The following is a 25,520-nucleotide window of genomic DNA, read 5'->3' as shown; positions in this document are numbered from 1 at the left end:
TTGTCCCATGAGACAAATGTTAGAATTTTCATTTTACAGATGAAGACAGCCGCAGGGGGAAAATTCTGACAGAAAAATATTCTGTAACATTTTCTTTTTTTTTTTTTTTTCAGTTCGTTTAAGGGTATATCACCTGGCTTCTCTCAACCCCCCAACTGATCTTACTAGTGCCCTCAAGACAGTAACATGCTGCCTTTCCTGCCACACCTCCTAAATTAGATCAGGGACCAGATCAGCCAGCTGGCCAGAGTTCCCCATGCAACTTCTTTCACAACTGGTGAAAAGCAAACACACTGCCCATCCTGCTGAAATATGCAAAGCCCTCCGGTGTATTTCCAGTGGAAATTAAAAAAAAATTAATGTTTATTTATCTTTGAGAGAGAGAGAGAGAGAAAGAGAGCATGAGCCAGGTAAGGGCAGATAGGGAGGGAGACACAGAATCTGAGGCAGGCTCCAGGTTCCAAGCTGTCAGCACAGAGCCTATGTGGGGCTTGAACTCACGAACCGTGAGATTATGGCCTGAGCCAAAGCTGGATGCTTAACCAACTGTGCCACCCACGCACCCCGTCCAGTAGAAAAATTTTAAACTCTCCTTGCCAGTGCTGATCAAACTTTGATCAATATTTTGTGACATGCATATGGAAATAAAGACATGTAACCAGTCTTGACATCAATCAGGTATTAGTCAACTGAATATAGCAGGTGAAGTGGGCTAAAATTCTAAAACCGAACAATTCACAGCATAGTGGTTTTCAGTGAGAATAAGTGTATTTTTTTTGTTGTTGAGTATCTAAATTTTAAACATTTCTGAAGGGATGTGCAAGCCAGGAAAAGAATAATATTTAAAGCTGCTTAAAATAACTAGTATTATTTCATACTGTTTCAGAGGGTCAAGTATTTAGGAGTATGTTAACTGGGTGGTTCTGGCCCAGGGTCTTTCATGAGGTTGTAGTCAAACCGGTTGGCATGGCAAGCCTCTGAAGACTTGACTGGGACTGGAAATTTCCATTCATCACCATGTGGTCCTCTCCATAAGGATGCTCTTGCCATGGCTTCTGCCAGAGAGAGTGATGAGAGAAGGAGAGTGAGAGAGACAGAGAGGGAACACCAAAAGATGGAAGCCACAGAATCAAATCTTGGAAGGGATTCCCATTACTTGTGCAATATTCTTTGTTAGAAGTGAGTCATCAAGTCCAGCCCATCTCTAGGGGTTGGAAATTAAGTTCTACTTCTTGAGAGGAGGGGCATCAAAGAATTCATGGAAATATCAGAAAAGAATAACTTCCATACACATTTTGACAAAACTTAAAAACCATAGCCACATAAACTTCTTCTGTCTTTAAGGAATGTAATTAGTGGCGTTCAGCTACAGTGGAAGAAACATGAAATAAAAGAGAATTTTATTATCTGCTGGTAGCATCTTGAATGACCTTTATTTTTTCTTTATCCATTTCTATATTTTCTAATAATCTTATGATAAGCAATGGTCAGCATAATAAAAGACAAAAAAGCTAAAAAAAGAGAGAGAATTTTATTTTACTGAGTCAAGGTATGTTCAATGCAGGTGCTAAATCCATTAATGGTACCCAAGGGAGAGAGACATGCAATTTTTATTCAATAAAAATCCACTCTATACTCCACAAGAAATAAAACTGGAATAAATACATAGAGAATATCAATTTGAAAATGTATCAAGTATTAGACTGTCTGGGAGCCCAGACTGTGCTCACACTGGAAATTCCTCTTAACTCTTCCCCCTTCTAGACTGGACAGAGTTTTCCACAAGATCAAGAATTTGTGTATTATTTCTTGAAACTCCCCCAGAACTTGGGGCGCCTGGGTGGCGCCATCGGTTGAGCGTCCAGCTTCGGTTCGTGTCGTGATCTTGCGGTCCGTGAGTTCCAGCCCCGCGTTGGGCTCTGTGCTGTCGGCTCAGAGCCTGGAACCTGCTTCAGATTCTGTGTCTCCCTCTCTCTCTGCCCCTCCCCCACTTGCACTCTGTCTTTCTGTCAAAAATAAACATTAAAAATTTTAAAACAGAAAAAGAAACTCCCCCAGAACTTGGTGCACATAGGAGCCATCAGTAAATATTCTCTGAATGAACCAATACTGCATCTCTTCTCACTCTTACCCTAACCCCCAACTCACCTCCTCCTAGAAGAGTGGTTACTGTCTTCTGTATCTTGCGAAGATAATTACTCGAACAAGTAGAGACTGACCCTGGGTTAGACTGCAAACATGGGTTCTGATATCCTTGTCTAACTTCATTCCTCTTTCTTTTCTCCAAATCCCAATTGGACATTTAGGTTCCAGAAAGACAAGCACACACTTCCTCAGATGAAAATCTAATGGAAAAGCAGTTAAGAATTTGGCTTATTGGCCCAGATAGGCTCAGTATACCTTACCCAATGATTCTCTTTGGAGACTGCTCAGATTTTAGTATGCTTCTTCTTGCTTTCATTTACTGTGGCCAGGGGCGACAGCGGGTGTGGCAAGAGCTGCTTAGTCAAGGACCAGTTCTCAGTTACACGCTTGGGTGTTTGAGAGCTACTTGGCCCACTTGGAGGTGGGGCTGGTTTTGTGGGACACGGCTGGGCAGGAAGACTATGACCTTCTGAGACCTCTCTCCTACCCAGATGTCAGTGTGGTGCTGACCTGCTTCTTTGTGGTTTGCCCTAATAGTTTTCAAAACACCAGTAAAATGGACCCCAGAGACCAGTCATTTCTACCCCGATGTGCCCATCATTCTGGTTGGGAATAAGAAGGACCTTTCTAATGAAGAATGAAGAAGCAGGTTCCAGTAAAACCAGAGATTTTAAAAGAGGGCCCAAAATTTCAATACCTGAAGAGTAAAAGTTCCCTAGAGAGAGAACAAAGGAAATGGGGTGGGAGTGGGGGAAGTAAAGTGTTCTTTTTTTAATTTCCATATCTCAAGAAAATGCCCAGATACAAAGCACAATGGATGAAAACAGATCTATCCAAAAGCAATCATTGTGAAATTTCAAGTCACTGGAATTTAAGAGAATAGTCCACAAGCTTTCAGAGTGTGGGTGGCAGAGAAAGGAACTGTCAGCTCACATGTGAAGTATAAAGAGTTAGATGCATCTTCCACTTCTGGCAGGTGAGGTAACTTGAACTAAGCCTCCTTCTCGGGACAACTGAAAAAGCTGGACAAAATATTTAAAATATATTTGTCAAGGTATCAGAGCTAATAAAAACAGTGAAGAACTGCCAGGACAGAGCCCAGAGAAAGATGAAGTCCCACAGAAATGGGGCCATTCAGGCTTTTTCCCTGGAGCCCTTCACTGATTTCAGAGGGCACAGCCAAGTGACTAAGGGGCTACAAGTTCAGGATCACCCCAACTCAACTTCGGGAACTGAGATAATGTGGAGCTGTGCTATAGTCTCTGCAGAAGTTTTTTTTATTTTTAGTTCGCCCTTTGCTATTAAAATAGCCTTTCCAGGGGCGCCTGAGTGGTTCAGTCGGTTAAGTGTCCGACTTCGGCTCAGGTCATGATCTCAAGGTTCATGGGTTTGAGCCCCGCATCGGGCTCTGTCCTGATAGCTCAGAGCCTGGAACCTCCCAGGCCTGGAACCCTCCCTCTCTCTCTGCCCCTCCCCTTCTCATGCTCTCTCTCTCTCTCTCTCTCTCTCAAAAATAAACATTTTTTAAAAATTTTTTAAATGAATAAATAAAATATAGCCTTTCTGGATCCCAACCCAAATAAGGGGGTTTCATTACACCCTGAACTCTGATCCTTTTTCTCTAGGACCTTGAAGATTTTCAAAAGCACTTAACTGCATATTAGGAAAGAAGAAAAACTTCCATAAGCAATGAGCTAAACACCCACCTTAAGAAGTTTAAAACGAAAAAGAACAAGTTAAAGTCAAAGAAGGAGTGAGGGTAATAAATGAAGGTGTGAGTTAAAATAAATAAAATAGAAAAAAATATTATCACAGGGAAGATTGACAAAGCCACCATTTGTTCTTTGAAAAGTGTAACTAGTAAAATTGATAAGAGAGAGAAGGCACAAAATGACGTACACCATAAAAAGGAGAACATAACCACAGATGCTGCCAACATTTAAAGGATTATAAGAATGTATGAAAAACTTTATTCCAAAAAATGTTAAAATTTTTAAAAGAAGAAATGTGAAATCTGAACAGTTTTATAATTATTAAAGAAATTAAATCTTTGCTGAAAAACTTTTAACACAGACAAAAAAGCATCAGGTGAATCTCCACCCGATATTTAAGGAATAAATAATGCCAATTTTACACAACCTCTTCTAGAGTATAGAAAAGCAGAATTCATCCCCCAACTGTTTTATAAAAATAGAATGGCTTTGATAATAAAACCTATCAAGGTCAGTAGAAGAAATTATTTCTTTTATCTTTTTTTCTTTTTCTATTCTTATTTGTTCTTTTATTTCTATTTCTATTTTATCATTTGAGCGTCCAACTCTTGATTTTGGTTCAGGTCATGATCCCAGGGTTGTGGATCGAGCCCCACATCTGGCTCCACACCGAGCATGGAGACTGCTTAAGATTCTCTCTCCCTCTCTCTCTCTCTCTCTCTCTTTCTCACTCCCCCCGCCTCTGCCCCTCTCCCCTACTGTGCTTTCCTCTCTCTCTCTCTCTCTAAAATAAAGTAACAAAAGAAAAAGAAGGAAAACTTCAGGCAAATGTCATCATAAGCATTATGGAAAAATCTGAAATAAAATGAGGCAGCGATATATAACATAGAAGCTTCACTACAACAAGCTGGGAAGCTGGGTTTGTTCCAATAGGCAGCGTTGACATGTCATTCAAAGCCCAGGACCATTCACCAAATTAACAGACTAAAAGAGGGGGAAAAATCAATTGATCTTGTCATTAGATGCAGAAAAAAACATTCGGTAGTATTAAATATCCATTCATGATAATAACATGGATAAAACTATGAATAGAAGAAAACATCTTTAATGAAGATTATCTACCGAAACCTACAGCGAACATCATGCTTGCTGTTGACTGAATGTTTGTGTCCCTCCAAAATTCATACGTTGAAACCTAATCCCTAATGGGATGGTATTTGGAAGGGGGGCCTTTGGCAGTGATTAGGTCATGAGGATGGACCATCGTGAATGGGATTAGTGCTTTTGTAAAAGAGATCCCAGGGAGCTCTCCTATATCTTCTGCCAGGTAAGAACACAGTGAGAAAATGGCCATCTATGAGCCAAGAGGCAGGTCCCCACCAGACACAAATTCTGCCAGTGCTTTGTTCTTATACTTCCCAGAGTCCACAACCATGAGACATAAATTTCTGTTGTTTATAAGTCACCCAATCTATGGTATTCTGTTATCGTGGCCCCAACTAAGACAGAATGTTGCAAGCTTTCCTTCTGATACCAAAAGCAAGTGCTATCACCGTTTGTATTCAGCATTTTCCTGGAGGTTCTTGCTAGTTTGATAAGGCAAAGTTATTATTTTATTATTTAAAATAATGAGACTTGGAAAGGAAGAACTATCATGATCACTTTTCATAGATGATACCTTTGTGTGTTTAGAAAATCTAAAAATTATATGACAAACCATTAAGATTAATAATTGAGATTAGTAGGATTTCTGGATACCAACTCAGCTGCACTTCTCACATCAGCAACTTACAGTTAAAACATAAAAATGAAAAGATAGCACTTACAATAGCATCAAAAATACCAAATGTCCCGAAATACAGTTGATAAAAGATGTGCAAAACCTGAGATGGAAATTCTATGGCATAATGGGGAGAAATCTTTAAGGACAAAAATAAATGAAGGCTTATCCGTGTTCATCACTGAAAAATATAACATGTGAAGAAGTAGATTCTCCCCAGCTTGATCTATATGTTTAATTCAGTCCCAAACCAAACCTCAACAGGTGTGTGTTGTGGGGAGGAGGGAAGCAGAGGGACTGGAGAAGCTGATGCTAAGATTTTTGTGGAAAATGCAAAGGCCCCCAAATAGCTTGAAGAACAAGCTGGTGGACCTTCTGGACAGTGAGACTCATTTTCTATAGCGATTAAGATGTGTAGTATTGATACAAAGACAGGCAGATAAACCAGTCTAAAATAAAACAGAGTCCAGAAGTATCTTCACACAAATAAACACTTGATTGACAACAAAAGGTGGCACTTCAAAGCACTGGGGAAAGAAGGATCTTGTCAACACATCGTATGGCACAAATGAATATCTAAACAGGAAGCTATGAAATTTGACCCATATCTCAGACTACACACAAATGCCAGTTCCGGTAGATCGTAGATCTAGATGTAGCTGGGAAACAATAAAGCTTCAAGTGGATAATAAAGCAGAATATCTTTAGGGCTCAGGATAGAGAACATTGTCTTAAATAAGACAAAAGCATCAATCATAAAGGGGAAACACTGAGCCACCTGATTGCATTAAAATGAAGGACTTCTGTTCATTAGAAGATACAGATAAGAGAATAAAAAGAAAGCCACAGACTGAGAGAAGATCACGGCAACATATATATAAACAACTAACTAACTAAGGAATTTCTACAAATTAACTCAACAAAAAGGTGGACACGGGACTTGGATATCACACAAGAAGACATCCAAGTGGTCAATGAACCTATTATGAAAGCGCAGCTTCGGTAACCAGGGAAACGCTCACGCAGGCGGGCATTCATCAAAGCCTCACACGCAGGCAGGCCAACTCCACGAGCTAGAGTGAGGACGCCAAGGCCAGGTCACTGGCCATCACCTGGAGCCCCATCCCCTTCTCTCGGGAACCCGTCTGGGCAAAGCACCACCTACGCCCCGGCCGCCAGGTGGCAGCCTCAGCGCGGGGAACGCGGGAGACTCCTCCCAGGCGGCCCAGGCGCCGTCCGCAACCTGGTCAACAGGCCAGGTGTCCCTCGGCACGAGTGGGCGCCGGCCACCATCCACAGGAAGCTCGTGGCCATGAGACACGGCAGCGCCTTTAACAAAATTTGCCCTGATCCCTGGGCTGAGGCTAGAAGTGTCTGTGCGGCCCCACCTCCTGCCGGTGGTTCTGCGTTTGCGCTGGGGGGAGGGAGAGGTTAACCGGCTCCTGACAGCTCTCTCATTTCCAAAGAAGTTCCCCAACATGCTCCGAAATCAGTATGAACAGATCTGTCTCCCGTTTGCCCCGGCATTCTGTAAACTGCTGTTTTCATGTTGCCTCTCCGGGCCGGCTGCTGTCTCTGTAAGGGTCGTGACACAGTTACCATTCCCCACCCCCCGCCCCAGCTCACCCAGGGCTGAGTCAGCTGACTTTTAAAGTTCCAGGCTCCAAGTTCCACTAGTTTTGCAAACGTATGGAATTCAGCCCCTCTGGTTTTTAAAGCCAAATGGCATGGGGATTAGTCTTCCCCGTGAGCTCCCGGGTGTGAGGGGCTGTTTCTCTGCCCTTTCCCTGCACAAATCTGCCTCCCTCCTGCCAGCAGCCTCCCTCTGACTTTCTGACCTTCCTCATCTTTCAGATGCAGCTTCTCCTCTATATTTAGTCGTGGACTTTGTTCTGCCGGTCTTTGGGTTGCTCTCTGGGCTTACTGACTTAGATGTGGATGATACCCAGTTGCAAACATGGGATGGTGTGAACTCAGGTCCTCCTACTCTGTCACCTTCCTACGTTCCTCTCTTTTCAGAATCAATTTTTAAAAGCTATGGCCCTAAGATAATTGGAACAGAGCAGATGATCTGAAGTGCTTTAAAAACATTTTTATCAGTATGCAGAACATGTCACTGTTAAGGTAGAATAAATAAATTAGTTTAACAATGAAAATAACTATTGTGTTGAAATTCCATTATTATACCTAGAGAATACACTTTTTTAAATTAGCAGCAAAAATGACAACTACGAAAGCGTCTAGCCAAGCCCAGACCAAACCCTAAGCTGGTAAGACTCTCTCCCATAATCCACGTCATGGAAACAAGTGCTACTTTGGCCACAACAAACTCCAGATAGTATTAATACAGTTCATCAGATCACTGAAAAACAGTGCTATAACTCCTGGAGAAATCTGGGAAACTGCATTTATTCTATAAATATTTATTGTTCCATGCTCTACGTGAAGTATGCTGTGATGCCACAGAAAATAAGATGGATGTATCTTACTACACAGAGCTTATCACAAAAAGTAAACATAAAACTCAGAAGTATACCGAAAAAAACATAATATTGGATCTGATGATACAGACCTTTCTAGAGGAAGCAATAATTTTTGCTGGGGAAGTGAAAGAAATTGAGACAAAGACAAATGTTCTTTGGTGAATGTTTGTCAGAAGCCACGGCAATGAATTTGTCACATTTTGTTCCTATCAACTTGTGTTCATTTTAGTAAGGATACGGTTGGCTATGCTGAGGTAACCATTGGCTTCAAAATCTCAGGGATTAACGCAACAAAGTTAATTTCTCAATCATGCCAGATGTACATATGTGGAGCTGTGCTGAAGGACCTAAGTTGACAGAGGCTTTATCATCTTGAACTGAGAACCCAACACCTCTGAGGTCACCACAGCAGGGAAGAGCGGAATAGAGGAGGTACATGGGCTTTTAACTTAGACCAGAAGGGACACCACGCTTCTGCTCACAACCCGAACCTGAGTGTGGCAGACACTGGGAAATGTAAGGGAACACATGATGAGCCCTACTGTCCCTGCCACAGATTCTTTCATTACAAGCAACATAAATCAACGAGCTTACTTATTCAGGGAAAAATATATATCTGTTGGAAAGATATGGGGGGAGAACACAGTACCAAAGAGAAGATGGAAGGGCCATCTTTGCACAGATAGGACTCAAGGAGCCTCAGGGGTTCTTGATAACAAGAAGCCTTTGAGTATCTCTTCTGGGAACCACTACTAGAATGGCCCTAGTCTTTTTTCAATTCTCTTTGATTCTTGTATAAGCGTCAAAATCCCAGGGACTAAGTGGGAAAAGAAACGGTCACTTGGAAGTAGCCTCCAGTTATCCCATCAGTTTAATATAGTGCATAGTCAGCACATCTGGGTTGACTGCCCCAAACCAAGATCACATCCATGGGATGAAGGAATTTCCCCAACGGTAAATCATAGCCCTGTTATGAATGGTGAATAGACATAGGGTGAGCACTCTGTTGATATTCTCACTTTCATCTTTATCCTGGTGTTTCCACTTACTTCTCCCACCCTAGCTAAGTCCAGAACCTCAGGGACCCTGCTATGAGGACTGATCACCTTGTTTAAAGTGAGAAAGCTGAACTGGAGAAGGTCTTCTCTGAGAATTATTTTAGCTTAGGTGGAACTGGTGAGATTTAAATAGGTCAGGTGAAGAAGCCCACTTCATGTCCAGGACATTAGTGGGTCATGTATTTCTCTCACTAGCCAGATGGCCAGAGGAGGCCCCAGGAAATTTGAATGCTAATTCTCAGAAGAAAGTCTCTGGGAAACAATGGTGACAGGGCTACACCCTCAGAGTCAAAAGACCGGGTACAAATCCTGGATCTTCAATATATAAGCTGTGTGACATAGGGCAATTTATGTCTGAACCCCAGTTTTATCATCTATAAAGCAAATATAACAATGCCCAATTTATGGAACTATTGGGATTATTCAATGACAATATATATAAACAGTAAGTGTGAGGCCCGGTAGGTATTCTAAATGGGGTAGCTGTTATTATTATTATTAATTACTCATTTTATTAGTTTTATTTTCTCTCTTCTTTCCTGAGCTTGCATTCTTTGTTCACCTCAATTAACCCACAAAAAGGAAATTTTGGCTTTTGAGAGTTATCCCCAGAGAGTCCTTTGCGCCTTTGTTCCTGGGGATTTAATTTTTTTGTTTGTTTGTTTATTTATGTTTGAGAGACAGAGAGACAGAGGACAGAATGTGAGCAGGGGAGAGGCAGAGAGAGAGGGAAACAAAGAATCCGAAGCAGACTCCAGGCTCTGAGCTGTTGACACAGAGCCTAACACAGGGCTTGAACTCATGAACTACGAGTTAACCAACTGAGCCACCCAGGAGCCCTGTTCCTGGGGCTTTAGATGAAAATGTTTAGCATGGATATTTTCACTGTGTACAAAACAGTGGCTACTGGATCTCCTCTAGTGAGCTGTCCCATAGACCAGGGAGCTGACAGCAAGGTGGGAGCCACTGGTGTTTCTCTTATGAAAAAAAAAAAAAGATTCTGAAGATAGGTGAGACAATACAGATAAAGAAAAAGATGTCAAGATATAAGAGGGCTGGTAGAATGGCTAAAATTAAAAGACTGACAATGTCAGGTGTTAATGAGGATGTGGAGCACCTGGAACTCTCAAACATTACCAATGGGAGCATAAACTGATAGAACCATTTTGGAAAACTATTAGGCAGGGTCTAAGAAAGTGAAACATACATCTACCTTTTGGCCCAGCAGTTCTCCTCCTAGGTATACATCAAGGAGAAATGAAAACATATCCACAAGTAGCCTTGTATAAAATGTGCATAGCAGTGAAAGAAAGAAAGAAAAAGGGAAAGAAAGAAGAAAGAAAGAAAGAAAGAAAGAAAGAAAGAAAGAAAGAAAGAAAGAAAAGGAAAGGAAAAAATATTGTGCATAGCAGCTTTATTTACAGTTGCTGAAAACTGGACATGACCTAAATATTAATCAACAGAAGAATGAGTAAGAAAAATTTATCACTATAAATCCATACAACCGAACACGACTCAGCAATAAAAAAGCACAAGTTGGGGCGCCTGAGTGGCTCAGTCGGTTGAGCGTCTGACTTCAGCTCAGATCATGATCTCACAGTCTGTGAGTTCGAGCCCCGCGTCGGGCTCTGTGCTGATGGCTCAGAGCCTGGAGCCTGCTTCGGATTCTGTGTCTCCCTCTCCCTCTGCCCCTTCCCTGCTCATGCTCTTTCTCTGTCTCCAAAATAAATAAAAACATTAAAAAAAAAAAAAAAAGCACAAGCTACTGACACATGCATCATTGTAGATGAATTTGAAAACATCATGCTGGGCAGAAGGAACCAAACCACAAAGAGTACATACTATGTACATACTGTATGATTCCATTTATATGAAACTCATGAACAGGTAAATCTAACATATGGTGATAGAAATCAGATCAGTAGTTGCCTCAAGGTGGGGGATTACTAGAAAAGAGTATGAGGCCCTTTCTAGGATAATGAAAATATTCAGTATCTTGACTACAATGATCATAATATGATAATATGTAACATGTTAATACATTTTGTCAAAATTTACTGAACGTACTGACCTATGCAGTTTACTGTATATAAATTATATCTCAGTAAAGTAAACCAATAAGTATCAGGGCTAAAACAATTACTCCACCAAGAGCAAGGGAACAGAGTCATCAAATGCATATCAGAGAAAAAATGCTTTCATCGTGGTCCCAGATCATAAAACAGTCAGGGACGATGTACAGCAGAAAGAAAAAGAGTATGAGGAAGGTGTAGGTCATGGCAACAAGGCTGGTCATGAGCAGGCAGTCCCCATGAAGGTGTAGCACTGGAGGGCAGGGGTGACCATCGTACAGTGGAGAGGGTGGCAGATGGCCACGTAGCGGTCATAGGCCATTGTGGCCAGGAGAAAGATGTCCATGTCCCCGAAAGTCAAGAAGAAGTAGAGCTGGACCAAGCATCCCGCATAGGAAATGGACCTGCTCTGGGTCTGGATATTCACCAGGGCCTTGGGCACGGTGGTGGAGGTGAAAAGGATGTCAGCACAGGACAGGCTGGCGAGGAAGAAGTACATGGGTGTGTGAAGACGTGCGTCAGTGCCAATGACCAGAATGAAGGTTCCCGGCCACGGTGACCACATACGTCTGCAGGAACAGCAGGAACAGGATGCACTGCTGTTCTGGCCGCTCTGAGAGTCCCCAGAGGAGGAACTCCAAGATGCTGGTCTGGTTCCCTCCTGCCATGAGCCCAGAAGCTAGAGAAAGAGATCTCCACTAAGACCCACGAAAACTCTAAGCATATTTCCATATATATTAGCAATATCCCTGCAATTCAGGTTAAAGGAAAATAATTTTTTGAACTCCTTATTTAAATCCCAGTTACTTAATATACAGTGTAATATTAGTTTCAAGTGTACAATTTAGTGATTCAACACTTACATACAACACTTGGTGCTCACCCTCAATACCCATCACCTATTTAACCCATCCCCCAGCCATGCCTATCATTTGATAATCATCAATTTGTTCTCTCTAGTTAAGATTCTGTTTCTTAGTTTGCCTCTCTCCTCCCCCTGCCCCCCGCAATCTGGTTGGTTATTTTGTTTCTCAAATTCTACATATGAGTAAAATCATATGATAATTGTCTTTCTCTGACTGACTTATTTTGCTTAGAATAATACTCCTAGCTCCACCCATGTCATTGCAAATGGCAAGGTTTCAATTTTCTTGATGGCTGGGTAATATTCCATTGTACACATATACCACTTCTTCTTTATCCATTCGACGGCGGATGGACATTCAATGGCTGATGGACAGGCTCTTTCCATAATTTAGCTACTGTAGACAATGCTGCTATAAACATCTGGGTGCATGTATCCCTTTAAGTTAGTATTTTTGTATTCTTTGGGTAAATATCTAGTAGTGGCGAGATCATAGGATAGTTCTATTTTTAACTTTTTGATGAACCTCCATACTGTTTTCCAGAGCGGCTGCACCAGTTTGCATTCCCACCAACACTGCAAGAGCGTTCCTGTTTCTCCACATCCTCGCCAACACCTATTGTTTCTTGTATTGATTTTAGCCATTCTCACAGGTGTGAGGTAATATCTCAGTGTAGTTTTGATTTGTATTTCCCTGATGGTAGGTGATGATGAACATCTGTTCTGTATGTTGGTTGTTGGCTATCTGTATGTTTTCTTTGGAGCGATGTCTGTTCATGTGTTCTTCCATTTTCTATTTATTTATTTATTTATTTATTTATTTTTTATTTTTTTTGAGACAGAGAGAGAGAGAAAGAGATAGAGAGAACTTGAGCAGGGGAAGGGCAGAGGGAGAGAGACGGGGGGTTTGGGAGAGAGAGAGAGAGAGAGAGAGAGAGAGAGAGAGAGAGAGAGAGAGAATCTTAAGCAGGCTCCATGCCCGGCACAGAACCTGACATGAGGCTCAAACTCACGACCATGAGATCATGATCTGAGCCAAAATCGAAACTCAGACACTCAACTTACTGAGCTACCCAGGTCTTCTGCCATTTTTAAATTGGATTATGTGTTTTTGGGGTTGAGTTATACAAGTTCTTGATATATTTTGGATACTAACCCTTTATCAGATATATCATTTGCAAATATCTTCTCCCATTCTGTAGGTTCATTTTAGTTTTGTTGATTGTTTCCTTTTCTGTGCAGAAGCGTTTTATTTTGATGAAGTCCAACAAATTGGACAACTTCAAGAAATGGATACATTCCTAGAAACAAATAAAATGTCAAAACTGTAACAGAAAGAAATAGAAAACTTGAACAGACTGATGACCAGCAAAGAAATTGAATCAGTAACAAAAATACCCCAACAAACAAAAGTCCAGGGCCAGATGGCTTCACAGGTGAATTCTACCAAACATGTAAGGAAGAATTAACAGCTACTCTCCTAAAACTATTCCAAAAAATAGAAGAGGAAGGAAATCTTCCAAATTCATTCTATGAGTCTCACTAAAGTCTCACTTAAAAAAGAGAACTACAAGCCAATATCCTTGATGAACATGGATGCAAAAGTTCTCAATGAAATACTAGCAAACCCAATCCAACAGTACATTAAAAGAACCATTCATCACGATCAAGTGGGATTTATTCCTAGGTTTCAAAGGTGGTTCAATATTCACAAATCAATCAACATGATACACCACCTTAATAAGAGAGCAGTATTATCATTTCAGTAGGTACAAAAAAGGCATTTGACAAGGCACAACATCCATTCATTACAAAAACCTCCAATGAAGTAAGTTTAATAAAGGTCATATACAAAAAACCCACAGCAAATATCATCCTAAATGGGGGAAAACAGAGCTTTTTCCCTAAGGTCAGGAACAATACAGGAAGATCCACTCTCACCATTGCTATTTAACGTAGTACTGGAGGGGCCTGGGTGGCTCAGTGAGTGAAGCCTCTGAATTTGGATCAGGTCATGATCTCACAGTTTGTGAGTTTCAGCCCCGCATTGGGCTCTGTGCTGACAGCTCAGAGCCTGGAGTCTACTGCCAGTTCTGTGTCTCCCTCTCCTTCCCCTTCCCTGCTCATGCTCTGCCTCTGCCTCTGCCTCTGCCTCTGTCTCCCTCTCTCTCTCTCTCTCTCTCAAAAATAAACATAAAAAAGTTAACATAGTACTGAAGTCCTACCCACAGCAACCAGACAACAAAAAGAAATAAAAGGCACCCAATTGGCAAGGAAGAAGTCAAACTTTCACTATTTCCAGATAACTTGATACTCCATATAGAAAACCCAAAAGATTTTCCCAAAAAATTGCTAGAACTGATACACAAATTCAGTAAAGTCACAGGATACAAAATCAATGTACAGAAATCTGTTGCATTTCTATACACAAATAATGAAGCAGCAGAAAAAGAAATTAAGAAATCAATCCCATTTACAATTGCACCAAAAACCATAAGATCCCTAGGAATAAACCTAACCAAAGAGGTGAAAGACCTGTACTCTGAAAACTATGAAACACTGATGCAAGAAGCTGAAGAAGACACAAAGAAATAGAAAGACATTCCATGCTCACGGAGTAGAAGAACAAATATTGTTAAAATGCCCATACTACCAAAAGAAATCTACACATTTAATGCAATCCCTAACAAAATACCAACAGCATTTTTCACAGAGCTAGAACAATCCCAAACTTTGTATGGAACCACAAAAGACCTCGAATAGCCAAAGCAACCTTGAAAAAGGAAAGCAAAGCTGGAGGCATCTCAATTCCTGACTTCAAGTCATATTACAAAGCTGTAGTAATCAAAACAATATGGTACGGGAACAAGAATAGACACACATTTCAAAGGGAGAAGGACAGAAAACCAAGAAATGAACCCATTTCGACTATACTTCAAAAACGCAGGAAAGAATATCCAATGGGAAAAAAGCAGTCTCCTCAACAAATGGTGTCAGGAAAACTTGACAGCCACATGCAGAAGAACGAAACTGGACCCCTTTCTTACACTGTACACAAAAATAAATTCAAAATGGATTAAAGACCTAAATGTGAGGCATGAAACAATTAAAATCCTAGAAGAGAACACAGGCGGTAATGTCTTTGACCTCAACCATAGCAACTTCTTACCGGTTATGCCTCCTCTGATAAGGTCAACAAATGAGTTTATTTACTGAGCATCATCTCTCTGCAAGGCTCTGTGTTGACACTGCCAGGAATGTAGACACAGTCCTGTACCAGAAACTTCTCCCTTCTTTCTAACCTGAACGTATTCTGCTATAGTTTCTTCTCTTTCCCTGATTCACTGAGTAGGAAACACTTGGATGCTTTGGCCAAACTGTTGCAGAGAAGAAGAATGGCAATAAAACAAAAATTGACATACCTGGGGAAAGTCGACTGGCCAAGAGTACTTCAGAAGGCACATTTGGTTCAGTTCTCAACCCTGTAGCCTCAGAAACCTGTGTCAAGGGCAGATCCCACTAACCAAGCTTCAGGTAGGGACAGATAGAAACCAGAAGAACCCCATTCCCCACGCCTGATAAATAGAACTTAAAGGTAGAAGAGAGATTCTGCTGGCACTAGATCCTCTGCCTCTAGACAAACTATATCAGAGTGTTGCTTGATGAACAGTCAGATTGTACTGTTTCATTGGAGCCCTCTGTTTACTATAAGGAGAACTTGGTGAAGGAAAGGGTCGTGCCAAGCCTGACAAGTTATTATCCTCTCTTCCAGTCAATGCTTCCAAAGGCACTGCTAGCACTGCTCTTGGAAGACCCAGTTTTCCCCTGGATTTGCCTGGTCGACCTACTCCTTTCTGTTCTGTTTCTCCAAACAGGGTTTACCACAACCAATTAGCTTTCACTTACGAACTTAAAGCCCCGTACAATCCTACCTCCCTAAGATTCCCCCCAGGTCACCTTAATTTGGTTGGAAGGTTTCCAAAATTCTTCAAAGACAGTTTTACAACTAATCTCTTGATATACTTAAGCATGTGGCTGATTACATAATTTGTGTGCGGATTTTACTTATTTAACTCTCAAAGGGCAAACTTACTTCAAAGTTCACGGAGAGATCCATCAGCTCAGCCTGTGTCTAATATATTGATGATATCCCTCTACTTTTTCTTCTTCAAAAAGAAATAAATTCTCATGGTGATAATAATGTAAGCTCTCTGGGAGAAGAGATTTTGGTCTTTTTCCTGCTGTATCTCCAACACCCATACCCTTGTTCCTAGCACAAGGTAGCTCAATAAATATTTGTTGGTTGAATGAATGAATGAACGAATGAATACATGATCTATCCCGTCAGATTGGCTTGGTTTCCCAGACGACTGCCAGAGACAGAATTTAGCCCAACTTCTTTGTCTCGGGGTGTCTTTAATCACGTAGTGAACTTTCTCATTGTACTTACCTACTTAAGTCATCTACATTGAGATCTAGTTCTTCACGTCTGTCACATCTTGTCAGCTCCTTTGGGTTACAATTTCACTGTGTTCCGTATGTTCTTTCTGAAGCAGCATGTTTTCTCCCCACTTTACGCCTGTGGTGTTGGTGATTTCAAACATGCACTTTTTCTTCCAATGCTAAATAAAATGGCATGCAGGGGAGCCCCTGTCCTGTGCCTGCTTATGAGGACCTGACATTGTTCGGAAACATGACATCCATTTTATGCCAGTTCACATATTTCCATCTCTTTACAATTTTAAGTTTCTAAGTGGTATGAGTTCTTAAAACATACCTTTATTTCCTTGTTTCCATGAGGAAGACCCTCATGATTTCTGACCACTTGATAGTATTTCTTTGATCTGTTCTCCAAGAAACTTTGATTTCTATATCCGCGTTTTCTACCCCTAATAGTATGCTTTGTGCTATGACTTTCAGAGATACTAATACAGGTTCCTTACTCTATGATTACAGGGGACTCTTCATTTAAGCAGCAGTTCAGGAAGCAGGTATACATAGTCTAAAATGTTGGACTTATTTGGAATCTTCTGGGCTAGAAGATATAAAGATTGCCTTAAGAAGAGAGTGTGGGGCGCCTGGGTGGCTCAGTTAAGTGTCCGACTTTGCCTCAGGTCACGATCTTGCGGTTTGTGAGTTCGGGCCCCATGTCAGGCTCTGTGCTGACAGCTCAGAGACTGCAGCTTGCTTCAGATTTTGTGTCCTCCTCTCTCTCTACCCCTCCCCTGCTTGTGCTCTATCTCTATCTCTCAACAGTAAATAAGTGTTAAAAATCTTTAAGAAGACAGTGCAATATTCACGCAAAATATTTGGCCCACGTTTACAAATTCTAGCATTCTCATGGCCAGAGCCATAATGCATACTACAGTATCTTAAGAAACTCTTTACGTTTATTCATAACAAACTAAATGTGTTCTTAATTTAACAATATTAAAATACCAAGCCAACACTCCTAATTTTATTTTTAACATAAAATAAAGTATATTCTAACATAACTTACTCAGTATAAATTCTCGCCCTATAACATTTCCAGCTGTACATAAACTCTTCAGAACAGGAAGGTACTTAAAAGAATCCACAGTGGAAATTCAACAAGCAGAGTCCAAGACTCCTGGAGATGCTGACTTTCACATATTTCTAACATGGCAATCAAGGGTCCAGTTGTGTGGAAAGTTGACCTGGCATCTGAGGTCCCTCCTCTAGACTCAGGATTTACACTCTTTCGAAATACAATTAAATTGATGGAGGGAGGTGGGGGGGAGGCAGGCTAGACAGGTGAAGGGCATTAAGGAGGGCACTTATTGGGATGAGCACTGGGTATTGTATGTAAGTGATGAATCACTGAATTCCACTTCTGAAACCAATGTTGTACTGTATGTTAGCTAACTAGCATTTAACTAAAAAAACCCACAATAAGTCAAAATAGGCCTTTAATCCTTCATAAAGATAATTTATAACTTTAGCATCTTTATATTCCCCTAAATAAGAATTAACACAAAGTAATGTGATAATTCTCTTTAAAAAATAATAACAATGCTAATAATTGCACAGTATAACTTCTCACTCTACTTTAGAAAAAATATGAGTATCACAATTATGCAAATTTTTAGACTTCACTTTGGTGAAGTATAAAACTTGAAGTATAAAAACTTGGTATTTTACATATATCTACATATCAATTTACATATATTTAATTTACATGTTAATTTACATATATTTAAATATAAAATAAATATTATATTATTAAGCCACAATACATAATATAAGTATTACATGAATGTTTAAACACAAAATTACGTTATTAAATCATAATTACGTGAATATTATAATACATTTTCAAATGTAACCTATACGCCTTTTTGCGTTCACTTGGCACAGTGTATCTTTGGAAATTCCTCCACAAGTCAGTTCAAACCGATGTGAAACCTGATGATATTTATCCTATATTTATTCATTTGTCAGAGAATTATAACTATGCTAATATAAAAAGAAAACTTGTTTTCAGTGGTTTACACTGAAGAAAAAGTACAAACTTCAAATGCCTCATTTTACAGCTTAGTGCTTGTCAGGTGCAAGGGCCAAGTCAGAACAAAACCCTGACTTGGAGTTGCCTATATTGGGCTGGAACAAGGCAGGTAAACGTAGGTGAGCACAGCTATACCTCATGTGATTGTAGAGAAATGCACTCAACAGTTAAAGGAAGTGAACAGGTTCTATCTTCCCCAGAGACAAAAATGAAGAATAAAAAAGTTAACACTAAAAATCATAATAGTATTTCACTATTATGAAATAGAGAAAGCACATTCACCACTGCTGGTGGCTGTGTAGTTAGTAAAAAGGCTTGCTTGATGAATTCCTTCCCTACATTTATCAGGAGTTAGAGAAATGTTCACCTCTTTGACCTTGGATTTTCTCTGTGGGGTCTTAGGAAAGCAGCAAGGAGGAAAAAAGGCCTGAGTTGACATACCTTCCTTAATAATTTGTTCAAAGTTAGGACGATAATTAAATAACTTGTGGCATGTTCATTTTATGGGATGTGTAGTTATTAACATGAATATCATGTGGTTTATTTTTTTAACTTAAGGTCTGTGGTTGAAAAGGAAAAAATGCTCAGCCTTGTGTATGTGTTGGAGGGATAAATACAACGAAAATACTTGCTTCACTAGAAGATAAAATCCTTTGCCAATATCTCTACATATTTCCTTTATACTTATATTCTCTTTGTACTAAAAAAACACATTAAAAAACTTTATTTGTATTTATGTGTGTGGATGGATAGATGGTGGATGATGGATGGATGGATGGATGGATGGATGGATATGGGTTTGTATGAGCTGAGACAACAGCATGGAACCTGACTGTCAAAACTGACTACCTCATAGCGGTGGGATATGGGAAGAGGTCGGGAGAGATTAGTTTTTTCTTTATACATCTCTATATTTTTTAATTTTTTATAACAGGTAAATGTTACCCTTAGAGTAGGGGAAAAATCAAATAAAGAAAATTTAAAGGTGAGGAGGAGAATGAACAAGAACATTTTTTATTTTTAAGAAAAAATAAATTTGAAAAGAAAAGTGGCACTTAATAGCACTGAACCATACACGTGAACACAGTTAAGATGCGGTAAACATAGGAGTGCATATATCCTTTTGAACCAGTGTTTTGATTTTCTTTGGGGCAAATACCCAGGAGTGGGATTACTAGATATATGATAGTTCTATTTTTAACCTTTTGAGGAACTTCCATACTATTTTCCACAGTAGCTGCACCACGTTGCATTCTCACCAACAGGGCTCAAGCGTTCCTTTTTCTCCACATCTTCACTGACACTTAATTGTTTCTTATGCTTTTTCTATTAGCCATTCTGACTGTGTAAAGTTGATATCTCACTGTGATTTTAACTTGCATTTCTCTGATGATTGGTGATCTTGAGCATCTTTGCATGTGTATGTTGCCTATCTGTATGTCCTCTTTGGAAAAATGTTCATTCGGGTTCCCTGCCCATTTTTTAAGTGGATTATTTGTTTTGGGTTATTGTGGGTTTTGGTTGTGTTTTGTTTGTTTTTATTTTTGGTGTTGAGCTCTATAAGTTCTTTATATATTTTGGATGAACCCCTTATTAGACATATTATTTGCAAATACCTTCTCCCATTCACTAGGTTGTCTCTTGTTTTGTTGATAATTTCCTTTGCTGTGAACCCCTCTGTTTATTGCAGCATTATTTACAACAGGAAACAACCCAAGTATCCATCAGTAGATGAATGGAAAAGTAAGATGTGTTATATATGTACAATAGAATATTACTAGCCATAAAAAAGAACAAAATCTTGCCATTTGCAACAACATGGATGGACCTAGAGGGTATAAAACTAAGTGAAATAAGTCAGAGAAAGACAAATACCATATGGTTTCCTTCAGATGTAGAATTTTTTGTTTCTGAGAGAGAGAGAGAAGCAGAGGAAGAGGGAGAGAGAGAATCCCAAGCAGGCTCCACACCCAGCACAGAGCCTGATGTGGGGCTCAATCTCATGACCGTGACCTGAGCTGAAACCAAGAGTTGGACACTCAACCAGCGGAGCCACCCAGGCACCCCTCATATGTGGAACTTAAGAAACAAAATAAATGAACAAAGAAAAAAGAGATAAGCAAAAAAACAGACTATTAAATACAGAGGACAAACTGGTGGTTGCCAGAGGGGAGGTGAGTGGAGGGATGGGTGAAAAGGAGAAAATAAGATTGAGTACACTTATCTTGACGAGTACTGAGAAATGTAGAAAATTATTGAATCGTTACATTGTACACCTGAAACTAATACTGTGTTAATTATATTTGGATTCTTAAAAGTAATTAAAAATGATTAAGATGGGGAAGACTGGGTGGCTCAGTTGGTTAAGTGTCCAACTCTTGTTTTTGGCTCAGGTCATAGTCTCACAGTTTTGTGAGTTTTGAGCCCCGAGTCAGGCTCTGTGCTGACAATGTGGAACCTGCTTGGAATTCTCTGTCTCCCTCTCTCTCTGCTCTTCCCCTGCTCAGGCTCTCTCTCTCTCTCTCTCTCTCTCTCTCTCTCTCTCTCTCTAAGTAAATAAATAAACCTTTAAAAAATGGTTAACATGGTAAATTTTATATGTATTTTACCACAATAAAAACTTTTTGGAAAAAAGAAAAGAAAATCATACCATAGGAATTTAGAGCCAGCAAGTCTCTGAAGAATCCCTTTGATTTAGTTGTTGCCATTTTTCCTTGGCAGCCATGTTTCCATTGTGCAGTATGGAATGTTAAACAATTGTTAAACAATAGGAGCACAGTGAATAGAACAACATATTATCACATGCTGTGACAACATGCTATTCTTAGGACATTAGTCATTATCCCAGGATCTATTTGAAACAGCTACTAGGAACATGAAGACAGTACCTTTTTTAGTGAGCAACAGTCATTTCATGTGTATCAGCAAAATGGAAAAATTCAAGGTGCCTTCCTTAAAAGAAAATCCAGGTCAGGAGGGTGAAAGAACAAACACTAAGACACTTAGCACATAGTAAGAACGGCCAAGGGGTAATAACTGTCACAGCCAACATGTAGCCTGTGGTTGCTGTGTGCTGGGCACTGTTCCAAGGGCTTTGTGTTCCTTGTAGCATCCCTATAAAATAGGTTCTATTATTATTATTATTATTACTATTATTATTATTTGAGAGAGAGAGGGAGGGTGGGAGGGAGGGAGCGCGAGTCGAGGAGGTGCAGAGGAAGAGGGAGAGAGAGAATCCCAAGCAGGCTCTACACCAGCACTGGGCCTGACATGGGGCTCGATCTCACAACCATGAGATCATGACCTAAGCCAAAATCAAAAGTCAAAGGCTTAACCAACTGAGCCACCCAGGCACCCTCAAGTAGTTTCTATTATTTTCCCATTTTAAAGGTGAGATACTGAAGTACAGAAAATTTGACTAACTTCCTCAAGGTCTCACAGCAAGAAGGGCAGGATCATGCCGGAGACCCTGGGACATGGATGCATGGACCTTCTCCCCTATTGGAAACTTGTACAGGTAGCCTTTCCCTTCCATTGTATTTCCCGGGGCCCCTCTGCATGTACCATGCTCCCTAGATTCCTGGGTTTTCCCACACTGCCCTCCCACACACCCATATCCTCCCATTCTTCTGCTCCATTTAAATCCCACTTTCTCCCAGGTATACTCTCTGAACACCCAAGCCATTGGCACAACTTCTACTCTGAGCCCCACGGGCACACACTGCCCAGCATTGTACTGCCTGTGCCCAAGCCTCCCTCCCCAGACCTGAATGTTAACTATCCAGGGCCCATCCATATGTTCCATTCTCTAACATGAAGGGATCCTCAGACTCTGTCAGTTCACCCTTCTCCATTTACTGATGGGGAAACCGAGGCCCAGAGTGGGGAAGACACTTGCCCAGACTCCCACAGCTGGTCAGGACTTGAACGCCTCACTCATTCCAAGACTTCTCTGACACTCCTCAGAGCGCAACGGGGCCAGCACCCCATGGACGCTGAACAATGTTTTCAAACTGAGTGAATAGTCGAGTTGGAGAGGTTATCCCCTGGGATGTGGCTACCAGTTAGTTCCACACATTTAATGCGTCAGAAGAAATTAATCAGCCTGGGAATTAGGTCGCCCCGCAGATGCAGGAAGGCTGCTGTGTCGGGCCAATGAGGACAGGACAGTCAAAAGGCTTTGGAACAAGGAGCAGAAGTCCTCTTGCCCTGGCTCCAGCTGGGCAGGGCTGAGCTCCTGGCATCTCGGACCGGGGCTGTGGGGTGACAGAGGGCAGCACTCCTGAAGTCCATCAAGCACAGCTCCACAGACATCTCCCGAGCCTGCTGTCCTGGGGTGAATCTGCCGGCAGCTCCAGCCCCTCCTCCCTCCCTCCACTTCTAGGTCAGGTGGGAACTCTGGGGCGAGGTGGAGTAGGGCTCCGGGAGCCCAGGCTGGGAGACTGGGCTCAGAGTAGGGCTCCGGGAGCCCAGGCTGGGAGACTGGGCATCTAAGTCCCCAGCTCCACCTTACTGCTTTCCTCACAGGGAGGTCAGAGAAAGGGCTCTTCCCTAACAGAGGAATCACAGTGAGGTCACAGCTTTGAGGGGTGACAGTTGCGGCACAGCGTGAGTACAGCCAGATAGAATAGACCAGGGTCCCTTGCTCTGTGATTGTCAACAAGCCCCGTCCTTCTCAGGCCATTAGCACTTTCTTAGAAGGAGGCAGAGGAGTGATAGCATCCTCTGAGCACGGGTGGTCACCACAGAGGGGTGTCTCTCCCAATTCTGGATTCCCAGACTCCTTTGTTCCCCCTCTCCTATTCAGTCTCTCTAGAAGGGTAGGAGAGAAGTCATGCTGGCTGAGGGCTGAGGGGGTGCAAAGCCCATCCTTTATGAAGTTTCCTGGTTAATTAATTAGTGAGTGACCCCACAGTCGACATGCCACCCCTCTCACCTTTGGCTGTTGAGGTCAATCTTCTTCCCCAGGCGTGCCTGCCTTAACTCCCCCTGCTGGTAGCAGATCAGCCTCTGGGTGTGTGGTGTGGAGGGCAGAGCCCATCTGTACTCACAGGTAAGTGGTCAGGCAGGAGACTTGCTGGCACAGAGAAGAATAATCAATGGCAGAAAGGCAAGGGCTAAATCAGGAGGAGAAAGAGAGAAGGGGAGGGAGAGAGATAAACTAGAAGTACCTGCCAATGCGTGACAGAAGGATGAGGAAGTGCACAAAACCATAGGTAGTTCAGACTCCTGGTTCAGTTCCCGGCTCTATCCCCAAATTGCTGAATGACTTCAGACCGTGTTCTCTGGGCCTTGTTTCCCATTTGTGTCATGGCTGTTGGGTTAGGTGATATGTTAAAATCGTTGCAAATTGCTGATGCCAAGATAAGAAGATGAACTCTTTGATCGTGTCTTGTTCATAAAGCTCTGAATGCCCTCCCTGCCTGGTGCTCAACTACCTGCCCGGCATAGAGTAGATACAACAGGCAAGATTGCTATATAAATTATTAAAGAGAAATGAATGAGAAGTTGGCAGAGGAAAGGAGAGGATAGAAGGAAGCCCTTGGAATAGAAAGGCCTCATCTTTGGCTCAAACTGGTTGAAGAGAAGGCTATTCAGGAGAAGAATCTGAGCTGACCAGCAAGGGACCAAAGTCAAGGAGTTGGATAGACATTCCCAGGACTGGGAGTGCTGGGGGGCCAGCGACGGTTTCCCCTTTTTTCCACTGCCCGTGTCCCCGTCTGATAAGGCAAATGGAGACTTTCAGCAAGAGTGAGAGGAAGGAGGAAGTTGTTGGCATTTGTGTGTTGACTCCTGTGTGGCTGTTAGAATCCATGGAGGTCTCTACGTCTCTCGCATTTTTGAGTGTAGGGGTCTGGGTCTGGGTCTTTGTGTGTATATGGCAGGTATGTCTTTGGATGGATCTGTGTATGCATCTACACCTCTGTGTAAGTGACTGTTAGTGGGTGTCCATGTGTGCCCATGTGTGTCTATTGCTGTCCTGGTGGGTATGAGCGTGTCTCTGGCATGTCCGTGTGACTCGATTTATCAGGATATGTCTGCATCTTTGTGCAGGCTCGTATCCCTGTGTACTTCTATGTCTTGGGGCATCTGAGTGTTTGCTGCAAAGGTGACCTTTTCCGTAAGCTGCCTGGGGGACGGGGTTTCTGATTCTAGATCCTAAGATTCTCTGCCTCATTTTGTGACCTTAAATAAGTCACTCCTATCCATTTCAAAGAGACATCTGCCATGCCTGGGCCTTAGGAAGGGGTTCGGAGTCAAAACCTGCAGCTCAGCATCCAGGGAAACCAGTCCTGTGCCTGGATTTCCGGGGGAGCCAACATAAATTCAGTCAGTTTACCTCCCATCACCAAAAGTGTTTCGAGGCTGGGGGAGATGGGGAGGAAATTGACATTTTTAAAGTACCTACTATTTGCTAAGTGAATATATATGCCTCAAAGAGGTTAAGTAACATCTCTGAGGTTTCTCTTGTAATTTCCATTGTACATGCTATTCCCTCTTTCTAGAACTCCTTTCTGCTCTTGTCTGTCCAGTGAATGTCTTGTCCTTCAAGCTGGCCCTGTTCAAATGCCGCCTCCTCTGTGGAGCCTTCCCTGACTGCCAGGAGAGTTAAGACAAAGCCCTGTGTGATGGGGCGCCTGGGTGGCTCAGTCAGTTAAGTGTCCGAGTTTGTCTCAGGTCATGATCTCATGGCTTGTCAGTTTGAGCCCCACGTCGAGCTCTGTGCTGACAGCTCAGAGATTGGAGCCTGCTTCCGATTCTGTGTTCCTCCCTCTGTTCCTCCCCACCCTCACATTCTGTGTGTCTCTCTCTTTAAAAGATTAAAAAAAAAAAAAAAAAAAAAAAAAGACAAAGCTCTGTGCCAGGTCTGAGGCCAGA

At 41.7% G+C, this 25,520-nt stretch overlaps 1 long non-coding RNA gene across 1 annotated transcript; it reads right to left on the bottom strand.

Moving 5' to 3' along the window:
* Window positions 1-1,406: 1,406 nt before the first annotated feature.
* On the bottom strand, window positions 1,407-25,415 carry LOC109255214 (uncharacterized). Its single transcript, XR_002075133.2, has 3 exons — window positions 23,578-25,415; window positions 2,149-2,328; window positions 1,407-1,511 (listed from the first exon to the last, which is right to left on the bottom strand). It is a non-coding gene; the product is annotated as an uncharacterized LOC109255214 (long non-coding RNA).
* Window positions 25,416-25,520: the final 105 nt, after the last annotated feature.

Source organism: Panthera pardus, unplaced genomic scaffold, assembly GCF_024362965.1.
Source record: "Panthera pardus isolate Hobbes unplaced genomic scaffold, ASM2436296v1 HiC_scaffold_3, whole genome shotgun sequence".
NCBI classification, from domain to species: domain Eukaryota; kingdom Metazoa; phylum Chordata; class Mammalia; order Carnivora; family Felidae; genus Panthera; species Panthera pardus.
This window is presented reverse-complemented; position numbering and strand designations above follow the sequence as displayed.